We start from the raw sequence: 10,459 nt of genomic DNA on the forward strand, positions 1-10,459 counted from the left end.
GAGCAGTGGTGGGCCAAGAAGGAGGAGGAGTGGCTCCGGGTGCCAGGCAGTCAGGGGCATTGGCAATGATGGGGCCGGTGCCCTGCCAGGGTTCGGGGGTCCCAGACGCTTCTCCGTGCCGGGCCAAGGGGCAGTCCCTCTGGACGTGTCCCATCACCCGGCAGAGATAGCACCGGGCCTCCCCCGTAGAATAATGCACCTGGTATTGGGGCCCCTGGTGGGGGAGCAGGAAGGACCCCTCAAGCGCCTCTCCGTTACGTGCCTCCAGCAACAGTTAAAGCTGCACCTGCCGGCGGAACGAGAGGACGTGATGGAGGGCGGGGTCTTTGCAGCCCAATGGAAGAGGGCTGATGACAGAGATTGGTTTCCCCAGGGTAGAAAGGGCAGGCAGCAGAGCGGCATTGGGCAGGAAGGGAGAGACAGAGGTCAGGACTAACTGGACGCCCAGGTCTTCCAGCGGCTCCAGGGGGATGAACACGCCCCCCACCACCAGGCCCATCTTCACCGCCTCCTGGGCAGCGGCCTCCAATGCTAGGAAGAAGACGACCCTTCCGTACATTTTGGAGGTTGCCACGATGGCCCTCGGCCCCACCATCCTCGCCAACGTGGGGCGAGGCAGGCACCAGGAGGCAACGGATGCCGTGCTTCCAGGTCAAAGTAGGGAAGGGGCCCCGGCCGCTATAGATGGTAGCGGAGGCGGTGGTCGGGAGAGATGACGTAGCGGCAGGCGTGAGGGGAGGGGGGTCACCGTCACCTGGGCGTACGCCTTGGGGGCCGGGCACTCACAGCTGGTGGAGGGAGCAGAGGGGAGGGATGCCGCAGCAGTGGGGGCAGCCCCTGCCATGGAGGGCCTGGTCTTTTTGGCGGGACCCTTACCCTTCTTTTTACCCTGGCCCTTCCCGCCGGCTGTTCCAGGAGGCACTCTAGACTGCTACAGTCCACAGAATCGGAAGGGGCAAGGGATGTGGCAGCAGCGGAGGTCTCCACGGTGCCCCAGCAGGGGCGGCAGCAGGTGTTTCAGCAGCAGCAGTTGAGGTGGAGGCATGAGGGGGTCGATGGGGGGACAGGCGGAGTGGGTGACGGCAGGGTCTGCTTGAAGGGTCTCGCCAGCTGTGTCCCCTGCCATAACGAAACGGGTGGGGGCCAAACACTGGAGGGGGGGATGGGGAAAGAGGGCAACCACCCCTCCCTGCTAGGCTGCAGGCAGGAAAAGAGGGCACCAGAAGGGGAAGGCTAAATGGGCGGGGGGGCTAGCAAGGACTTGGGTGTGTGTGTCAATCACCGACTGGATTGGGGTTCCGGCTCCTCTAGCTGCACTAGGGGATGTAACAACATGGGGGGTGCAGTGATACAGGGGTCAAACTCAAACAGGGGAAGGGCACAAGTGCATGAGGGGAGGGGCTAATCAGGGCTGGGGGGACTGCAAGGAGAGGGGAACAAACAGGTTGGAGGCCCTGGGGCTAGCTTCAGGGCAGGGGCAGGGCAAACAAAGCTATAGAGGGAAATGGGCGGGGCAGACAAACAAACTGAAGCTGGGGAGGGGCAAAGTCTGCAGGAGCAAATGGGGTAGGCAGCAAGGGGTAAAGCTTGGGGGCCTGTTCCAAAGGGGAGGGGGTCAGGAGTATGTGCACCCATGAGCACTTGCTCTTAAAGTCAATGTTCCGGGTGGCAGCTGCTGCTGCAGGCCCAAATGGTATAAATGGGCGTGGCAAGCCAGGTGAGCAGCTCAGTCCCAGAGGTAGGAGCTCAAGGCAGATGGTAAGCAGCCAGTGGGGCTGGTGGAGGGGGCAGTGGGGATGGTGGTGGTGGTGGTGGTGGTGGCGGCGGCGGCAAAGGGAGACACAGATGGAGCAGGCTCCACTCCACACCCCCGGTGTCCCCACAAACACAGTCTAGACCCCCACCACAAGAGCACAGTTTGAAAATTACTCAATCCTTAAGTGCCCCCTCCATGGTGGTCTTCAGAATCTCTGTGTGCTCCCCAGCAGCAGACGGTCCTTTTCTTCTCCTCCTTGGGGCTCCAGCAACTCCACAGCAGCTCCAGGTGGCAGTCCGGTGGCCAGGCAGGAGGGACCCCACTCAGATGGTGGTGATGGTAGTCATGTCCACAGCAGTAATGGCTTGGGCTGGGGTCCCTCACTCCCCTCCTCTGGAGCAACTGAGGGTGGGGGGATTCAGCAGCCAGCCAGCAACTGGGTAGCAGAGAAGGGGGCGGGTGGTGGTGTCTGGCCCGGCCCAGCAGGAGCAGCCCATTGCCTTCCTCCACGCCAGAGAGCAGCCAGAGAGTGTTCAAAAGAAGAGATCTATTAGTCCCAGATGAAGGAGATCCCTTTTCCCTGGGTAAGAGAACAGGGGCAGTTACAGAACAAGCAGGAACTTGCTGGAACCAACTAAGGCAGGCAGGCTAATTAGGACACCTGGAACAAATTAAGAAGAAACTGCTAGAATCAATTAGGACAGGCTGGCTAATCAGGGCACCTGCGTTAAAAAGGACCTCACTTCAGTTTGTAGTGTGCATGCGAAGAGCTGGCAGCAAAAGGCACTAGTTGTTGAGAGTAAGAAGGTGTATTGCTGGTAGACTGAGGAGTACAAGCATTATCAGACACCAGGAGAAAGGTCCTGTGGTAAGGATAAAGAAGGTGTTAGGAGGAGGCCATGGGGAAGTAGCCCAAGGAGTTGGAGCTGTCATGCAACTGTTCCAGGAGGCACTCTAGACTACTACAGTCCATAGGGTCCTGGGCTGGAACCCGGAGTAGAGGGTAGGCCCGTGTTCCCCTGAAACCTCCCAACTCTTGATCCTACACAGGAGGAGGTGACCTGGACTGTGGGTTCCACCAGAAGGAAAGGTCTCTGGGCTGTTTCTCCGACCCACATGGTGAATCTCTGAGGTGAGCACATCCACCAATAAGTGCAGGACCCACCAAGGTAGAGGAGGAACTTTGTCACACCGTGTTACAGAATAACAAAGTAAGGCACATAGCAACATGACCGAGGTTATGGATGGAAAGTCAGTGGCAGAGCTATGGATAGAGCCCCAGAGTCCTGACTCACAGCACCCCCCCACCCCACGACCGCGTTCCCCTCCCAGAGTTCGGAACAGAACCCAAGACTCCCAGCTATCAATACTCTACTACTACTACTACTCTAACCACAAGATAACACACCTCCTGGTGTTTGGAACAAAACCCACACATCTTAGCTTCCAATCCTCTGCTCTGATCACTAGACCAGGGATAGGCAACCTATGGCACATGAGCTGATTTTCAGTGGCACTCACGCTGCCCGGGTCCTGGCCACCGGTCTGGGTGGCTCTGTATTTTAATTTAATTTTAAATGAATTTTCTTAAACATTTTAAAAACCTTATTTACTTTACATACAACAATAGTTTAGCTATATATTATAGACTTATAGAAAGAGACCTTCTAAAAACATTAAAATGTATCACTGGCACGCGAAACCTTATATTAGAGTGAATAAATGAAGACTCAGCCCACCACTTCTGAAAGGTTGCTGACCCCTGCACTAGACTATATTATTTCCTCTCCAAATAGGCAATAGAACCCAGAAATCCAGACTCAGTCCCTCCCATTTCCACTGCTAGATCATAAACCCCTTGTAGAGATGGGAACAGAACCCAAGAGCCTTGACGCCAAGTCCCCGCTATGCATCGCTAACCCACCAGACCCCATTTCACTCTATTCCCAGAGCTGGCAATAGAATCCAAGAGTGCTGACTCCCAGTCCCCGCTCTACCCATTAGACCCTTCTCCCCAGCCACATCTGGGAATAAAACCCAGTAGCCCTGACTCCCAGGCCCCATGCTTTAGTCACTAGACCCCTACTCACCTCCTAGAGCCAGGAATGGAACGCAGGAGTCCAGACTCCCAGCCCTATCTGCTCTCCCCAATAGACCCCACAACCCTCCCAGAGATGGGAATAGAAGCCAGGAGTCCTGACTCCCTGCCCCCTCCCCCCTGCTCTCACCCACTAGACCCCACTCCCCTCCCAGAGCCAGGAATGGAAGCCAGGAATCCCAATTTGCTATCCCCCTTGCCCCACACAGCTCAGTGGAGCACAGAAAATAACCCCATGATATTCCACATGAATGGATGACTGCTCTCACAGAAAGGGAGTTGAGGGGGGGGGTGACTGCTAATATGAGCTCTTGAGTTAACAACGCCTTGTGACTAAGGCTATGAAAGGCCTACAGATCCAGTCATCAGCATCTGACCTTCGTCCAACACAACAAGCAAATGATCAACCACTGCAGCCTCTGGACCATATCTTGTCTTTGAAAACCACTCAAAATTGGCTCTACGTAGCACCCAAGCTGCTTCCATGCCCTCTTGCTGAAAAAAGATTAGGGACAAGCAGCAAGACTGGGTGACCAAAGTAATGGCTCTCAGACAACAACTCATTTTCATAGTTTCATACCTTTTAAGGCCTGAAGAGACCATAGATCTTGTTGTATCACCTCCTGTATATTACAGGTCAGAGAATGTCACCCAGATACCCCTGCACTGAGCCCAACGACTTGGGTTTGGCTAAAGCTCTTACAGGAAGGCATCCAGCCTTGGTTTGAAGACGTCACGAGATGGAAAAATAGTGAATCACTCTCACTGTGAAATAAAGGTGTCTTATTTCTAACTGGAGTTGGTCTGGCTTCATCTTCCAGCCTTTGGTTCTTGTTCTGCCTTTCTCTGCTAGGTTTAAACTCCACCTGGAACTGGGCTGAAAGCATCCACAGCATCCCTTTAGTACCTGGTATTTTCCTCCCACGAAGGTGCTTTACACTGTCATAGACTCACCTCTTGATCTAAACAGCCTGAGCTTTCAAGTCTCTCACTGTCAGGCATTTTCTTGAGCCCTTGAATAATTTCTCTGGCTCTTTTCTGCATCCTCTCCAATTTTTCAGTATCCTTTTTACAAAGCACTCCCCAGAACTGGACGCATCATTCCAGTATTGGTCTCACCAATGCTATACACAGAGGTAAAATCATCCCCTTGCTCTTCCTCACTGCTCCCCTGTTTATACAGCCAAGGAACCCAAGAGCCATTTTTGTACCCGCATTGAACTGCGAGCTCATGTTGAGTGGTTTGTCCACCCCTAGCTCCTTTTCAAGGTCGCCACTGCTTTCCCGAACACAGGCCCCCATTCTGTAGGGGTGGCCTTCCTTCCTTGCTGCTAGATGTGTCACCTTGCATTCAGCTGCAGTACAGTGCAGTTTGTTTGAATGATTACAGGAGCCAGGAGTCCTGCTCTGGTCCATAAACTTGAGGTAGGGTGGAACTTTCAAATGTCTCTTGTGGCACTGAATTCCACAGTCTAATTACGTCTTGGGTGGAAGAGGTATTTCCTCTCCTAGGGACTAAAAGGTAAGAGGACCTGGGTGCTTCATGCTTGGGGTATTTCGAAAATCTCCCAAGAGCAAATAGTCCAGGTTTACATCAGCAGTAAATGATACAGAATCCAGCCCAGATTCCAGTCCATGCTACACCCATCCCATAACTCTAATATACTAACCAAGGTCATCATTCTTGTCCCCTATGATCTGCAGACTTGTTCCTTTGCCAGCACTGCCCTTTGTGCCAAATCATGTCAAACATTTTCTTATCTGACTTAATCCACCAAATAAGCAAAGTAAAACTTTAACTGGCTGATCACATCAAGCCTTTATATACCAATGAGTCCGTTTGCAAGAGGGTAAAACCTGGGGATTAGCAGGGACTCAACCCTGACAGAAAATCCATCTAGCATTCCTGGAATGGGTGTCTTTTCACTGACCTGGGACTGAACTGTTTGCCACTGCAAACTGGGACCAGTTAACCTGGGATTTCTGCAGCAACAGGAAAAACAACAGACACTTAATGCAGGTGGCAACCTGAAAAGTTATTAAGCCAACTTGCCACCTTCTGTAATTTTAACCTGTGGTATTAAGGGACTATTTGCTGGGATGCACATACCTTACAAGAAGTTCAGCATAAGCATCCCAAGTGGCCATACTTCCATTTTATGGTGTGAATCAGCACCACTGAGCAGTTATTTTTTTGGCCAAACCACTGATATATTTTGCTAACACAGCGGAAGAGTGTATTCTCATCCATCATTGGTAATTTTTTTTTAATCGACCCAGCGCCACCCGAGAGCCATGAGTTTTCCAGAAGTTCTGGACCACATTGGTGGCATGGGACGCTTTCAAGTCATGCATGTGGCATTCCTGGCCATCCCGCTCTTGATGCTGGCCAGCCATAACCTCCTGCAGAACTTCACTGCTGGGATCCCAGAGCATCACTGTCAAGTGCGCATCAGGGCCAACTACACCCATCATGCTAATCTCACAGCCAGCCTACCTGCTGAAGATCTGCTCCGGGTTTCCATTCCCATGGACAGGAGCCAGAAGCTAGAGAAGTGCCAGTGGTTTGTCACCACCCAGTGGCAGCTCCTAAACCCAAATGCCACAAGCACCAACACCATAGAGCTGGATACTGAGCCATGTGTAGATGGGTGGACCTATGATAAGCGCCTGTTCACCGACACCATTATAACTGAGGTGAGAGAAACCTGACTCTGTATAGTCCAGGCAGTGCTGTCATAGGGAGGCAGTGTGGATCAGTGCCTAGGGTACTGGGCTGAGAGAGGAGGAGACCCAGGTTTTATTCCCAGTTCTGCTGCTGATCTGCTGTGGGCAAATCACTTCTTCTCTGTTTCCTCTCCCGTCCTTTGTCTATTTAGAATGTAAGCTCTTTGGGACTGTCTCTAACTATGTGGGTGTAGCCCTGATCTCGGTCGGGGTCTGTGCAGCGCCTGGCACAATGGGACTCCAGATCGCCTTTGGGATCGATATGTGCTATGCTAATACAACACAATAGCTTGTAGACTGTTACGTTGCACTAGGCTCTATATACACACACACTGAGAGACAGTCCCTCCACCAAATCTCTTACTGTTGTGATCTGGCAGACTGTTTTTCCCCCTTGGCACAGGTATAACTGACCACACAAGGTAGTAGGATTGCCACCTCTCAGGTATAAAAAAATGGGACATCCAAGATGATCCTGAGCCCATAAAACCGGCAGGGTGCACTGAGTACCTTGACAGATTTCCCAGGGCAGCTACCTCAAAAAAGGGATGACCCTGGGAAAACCTGGATGGGTGGCAACTCTACAAGGTACAGGGCCAGGGGACCACACCCGCTGTTCGTACTGTAACAGGTTTGCTGACTGACCAGTATAGCTCTCCCCATCCCCCCATACACACACTTGACCCTAGGGGTTCTCTGTACACCAATTTTACTCGTGGGTGTCCACTTCAGAGCCTGATTTTTGGGGCTCAGATTTTCAGTGTGGGGGGTGTGAATAGCCCCTTGATAATCCAGCCCTGTAAAAATGCTCCACTCCCAGCTCCCCAGCATAGGGGGTGTGGCCTGATTGCACTGAGCTCTGCTTCCCTGGGGCATCAGGAGGAAGAGTGGAAGTCGGAGCAGCTCCAAGACCACTCTACACATACCCCAGGGTTAAGTAGGGTCCAGAAACGGGGAGCACAAGTGTGGGTTAAAGCCACCTCTTCCCATCTCTGTGTCTGCCTGGAGCAAAATATCGAGACCCAGGGATCAAAGTATCCTCTCTACAGACCAGGCTACAGCATGTCCAACCTCCCCTCCCCGCCACCCATAGGCACTTCCAAAAAGTTCCAGCTCAGGCAATGTGTGCCCTAACATCTTCCTGCTCTCACTGGTCTCTGTTTTCTTCCCCCCGTGCAGTGGGATTTGGTGTGTGAGTCCAGGACACTCCGGCAAATGGCGCAGTCGCTCTACATGTGCTGGTGGGGTCAGCTGTGTTTGGACGCTTCGCGGACAGGTGAGATGGTGAGGCTGCAACTCCGAGCTCCACACGCTTTCATGTTGCTAGTGTGAGCTGGAGCCACACCAACCCCAGCTCCAAAAACATGTCACAATGGTTATGTACCTACTGCCTGCAGGTCAGGAATGTACCTATTCCCAGCAGGCCCTGGGGAGGGGCTGCTGGGAATGCTGCAGGTCACAACTGATACGAATTGGAAGAGGGAACACGGTTAAAGTTGAAAGAAGACCAGGAGTACTTGTGGCACCTTAGAGACTAACAAATTTATTTGAGCATAAGCTTTCGTGGGCTAAGCCCACTTCATCAGATGCATAGAATGGAACACACAGAAAGATGATATTTATACATACAGAGAACATGAAAAGGTGGAAGTAGCCATACCAACAGTAAGAGGCCAATCAATTGAGATGAGCTATCATCAGCAGGAGGAGAAAAAAAACAAAAAAAACCCTTTGAAGTGATAATCGAGATGACCCATAGAAGGTGTGAGGATACTTAACATGGGGAAATAGATTCAATTAGTGTATTGACCCAACCATTCCCAGTCTCTGTTCAAACCTAAGTTAATTGTATCTAATTTGCATATTAATTCAAGTTCAGCAGTCTCTCCAGTGCATCATCAAAGATCTACAACCTATCCAGAAAGATGATCCCTCACTCTCACAGATCTTGGGAGACAGACCAGTCCTCACTTACAGACAGCCCCGCAACCTGAAGCAAATACTCACCAGCAACCGCACACTATACAACATAAACACTAACCCAGGAACCTATCCTTGCAACAAAGCCCGATGCCAACTCTGTCCGCATATCTATTCAAGTGACACCATCATAGGACCTAATCACATCAGCCATACCATCAGGGGCTCGTTCACCTGCACATCTACCAACGTGATATATGCCATCATGTGCCAGCAATGCCCCTCTGCCAAATACATTGGCCAAACCGGACAGTCTCTATGCAAAAGAATAAATGGACACAAATCTGACGTCAGGAATCATAACATTCAAAAACCAATGGGAGAACACTTCAACCTCTCTAACCACTCAGTGACAGACTTAAAGGTGGCAATTTTGCAACAAAAAAACTTCAAAAACAGACTCCAAAGAGAGACTGCTGAACTTGAATTAATATGCAAATTAGATACAATTAACTTAGGTTTGAACAGAGACTGGGAATGGTTGGGTCATTACACTAATTGAATCTACTTCCCCATGTTAAGTATCCTCACACCTTCTATGGGTCATCTCGATTATCACTTCAAAGAGTTTTTTTTGTTTTTTTTCTCCTCCTGCTGATGATAGCTCATCTCGATTGGCCTCTTACAGTCGGTATGGCTACTTCCACCTTTTCATGTTCTCTGTATGTACAAATATCTTCTTTCTGTGTGTTCCATTCTATGCATCCGATGAAGTGGGCTGTAGCCCACGAAAGCTTATGCTCAAATAAATTTGTTAGTCTCTAAGGTGCCACAAGTACTCCTGTTCTTTTTGCGGATACAGACTAACACAGCTGCTACTCTGAAACCAGTTAAAGTTGAGGAGCATAACAGAGCTCGGGGAGGGGAGGCCAGGGCTGGAACAGCAGGAGGGCTGCAGTTCGGGCTTGAGGGGCATCTGCAGAAGTGTACTGGGATAACATCATGCATTCAAATTAATTCCTAACCCTGAATTTTGGTTCAAGCACTCTCCATTGCAAACAGTGCTTACAGGCAGCTGAGATCACCAAAGTAGGAGAAATGGGTGCAATATAGTGCAATCATATCAGCCTCCAACTTCCCTGCCCTGGACCAGCTTCCTGATCTCCCCAGACTCCCATTAACTCTGTTCTCTGTGCTGCACGTTTGGCCGGAAAGCCCTCCTGATCTGGTGCTACCTGCAAATGGCGGTAACAGGCATCTGTGCTGCTTTCTCCCCCAACTTCACCACGTACTGCGTCTTCCGCTTCCTCACCGGCCTGGCCATTTCCGGCATCTCGGTCAATTCTGTCTCGCTGTGTAAATAGGCGCTTCAGGTCTGAATGATCCCAGCAGACTAAGGAGCAGAGGCAAGTTACTCTCCAGTCAATCTTATAAAGGTGCCTCTGATAGCACCGGACACCTGGTGTCTGCTCCTGGGAGAACCAGGACAGAACAAAATTCATCCTGTGTACTGGGCCCAGCACAAGCATCTGCACCACTTTTGTTGGGTCAGTTGAAACATTTTGTTTATCTTTCAACCATTTTGTATTTTCCAAAAAAATTTTCTGTAATTAGCTCAAATTTCTAAACAAAAAGTCATTTTACACTGAAAACCTGAAATTTGTCATCTCCAATTTTTCATCTTCAAATCTTTTTTCTTAAAATGTTTTAGAGTCAAGACATTTGTCAAATACGACCCTTTCCTGCAGAACATTTCCTGAAAAACCTTTTGTTAAAATTTTTCAGATCAACGCTAATTACAACCCTCCCTTTGGTCTGTCTTGTCTATTTAGACTGTCAGTGCTTTGGGACAGGAATGGCTCACACTATGGGGTTGTACAATCCCTGGCACAATGGGCCCCAATCTCAGCTGGGTATATCCAGGTGGTATTTTAAGAATAGTGACGACTCAGGACTAG

General features: G+C 50.6%; 1 pseudogene; it reads left to right on the forward strand.

Annotated features, from left to right (window-relative positions):
- Positions 1-5,717: 5,717 nt before the first annotated feature.
- Positions 5,718-9,865, forward strand: LOC135972820 (solute carrier family 22 member 6-B-like; annotated as a pseudogene).
- The last annotated feature ends 594 nt before the right edge of the window (positions 9,866-10,459 follow it).

The sequence above is a fragment of the Chrysemys picta genome, chromosome 7 (genome assembly GCF_011386835.1).
Source record: "Chrysemys picta bellii isolate R12L10 chromosome 7, ASM1138683v2, whole genome shotgun sequence".
NCBI lineage: Eukaryota > Metazoa > Chordata > Testudines > Emydidae > Chrysemys > Chrysemys picta.